This window comes from Carlito syrichta, unplaced genomic scaffold (genome assembly GCF_000164805.1).
Source record: "Carlito syrichta isolate Samal-C Ts95f unplaced genomic scaffold, Tarsius_syrichta-2.0.1 Scaffold315711, whole genome shotgun sequence".
Taxonomy (NCBI): Eukaryota; Metazoa; Chordata; class Mammalia; order Primates; family Tarsiidae; genus Carlito; species Carlito syrichta.
Genome location: NW_007259807.1, coordinates 592,014 through 593,799, shown reverse-complemented (window position 1 = coordinate 593,799; position 1,786 = coordinate 592,014).

The window sequence follows — 1,786 nt, the reverse complement described above, 5'->3', positions numbered from 1 at the left end:
CTTGTTAAGTTTGACAAGAAATTTAATGTTTGTTCATTGCTCTAATTCAAGTTCCAACATTCTCGCAATGGCATGTAAAAACATGCAACAATAATGAACGCCACTCAGCAAGTCACCACCACATGTCAACATGAATACAGTTGTGAGACACTGATATACCAAGTTTATGAAATCTTACCGAGGTTGTACAGCGCTGTCGTTGTAAGCACATGGTGGCAAGTATGCAAACCTAATCGTTAGACCTCATATATATCTACCTTCAGTTCAAAACTCAGCTAGAGCATTGAAAAGACAGCCAAGCTAGCCTGATGGAGGATAAAAGCACATGGAGCAGAGCTGGATTGTCCTAGCCAAGACTATCCTAGTCCAGCCAGTCTCCAGTCAATTTATCAGCGGACCACAGTGCATGACCAAGCCTGAAGATAAGCAAATCTGGTCCAGTATACACTTGAGAAATAATAGTTGCTTATATTCTTTTTTTTTTTTTTTTTTTGAGTTGGAGCCTCACTCTGTCACCCAGACTGGAGTGCAGTGGCCATTCCCGGCCACCGCAGCCTTGACCTGCTGGGCTCCGGCAATCCTTCCGCCTCAACATTCCAAGTAGCTGGGATTACAGGCGCAGGCTACCATGCCTGGCTAATTTTTTGATTTATTGTAGAGATGAGGTCTCGCCTGCCCAGGCGGGCCTCGAACCCGTGGGCTCAGGCAATCCACTAATAGTTGCTTATTTTCTACCACAAGGTTTTGGTATGATTTATTATGTAACAATAGCTAGCTAATACAAACTCTCACCTCTCCCCAACATCTCTCCACTTTCAGAGGAAGAAGTATACTTTCTCTTTTTTAAAGCAAATTCTTCTACTTACCCTTTATTCCATCCCTGCATTGTTGGGAGCCAGCCACGGAGGCCACTGAGCGTTAGGGATCAGGGAGGGCCGTGGACCTCGAGACCGCTGGGACGTGTTCGGGCGCCGTAGACCCCATTTTCCTCCCCCTTTTGCCATGCAGTACAAACAACCTAAAGGAACTCTGCTAGCCTAAGCTGAAGGCTCTGTGACTGTGACAGGCATGGCTCACTCTAGAAACCCATTGTTCCTGTTTCCCATAAACTGTGGTTTCGGCTTAGGTATTAGATATAATTCAAACTCAGGTCACATTTGGGAGCCTTTTACACGGTACAAGCCTCTTTATAAGATTTTAAAGTATATTTGTAGAATTAGTATATACTTATGGAGAGCTGTTTTTATGAAATTTAGATAGGCATTTTCTAGCCCAATGGAAGTCTTTTTGGCATTTGAGACACAAGGTTTTTGGTCGAGTAGCCCCAGTAAATGGCAATAGTGTGCCGTGTAAGCCGTCCATACCTTGCCCGCCGGACAATCTTTGTTAATGTGTCCAACTTGACCACAGTTAAAGCAAGACTGTAATGAGATACTCTTTTGCTTTATTACTTATATACTTTTACTTATATTACTTATATATTGTTTATATTGCTTATATATACTACTTATATTACTTATATTATTTATATATCACTTATATATACAGCTTTCATGCTGATATATTGCTTATATTACTTATTTTACTTATATTACTTATATTACATACACGTTACTTATATACTTTTGCTTATATTACTTATATTACTCATATTACTTATATATTTTTGCTTATTATTGCTTGAGTTCCCTGCATTTCTATAAGAAAAGGAAAAGTGTAACTAAGTTCAGGCTTTATTTCAGTATTCTCAACTTTTAAAGGAAAACCTTAAAAAGAGGTGCAGTAA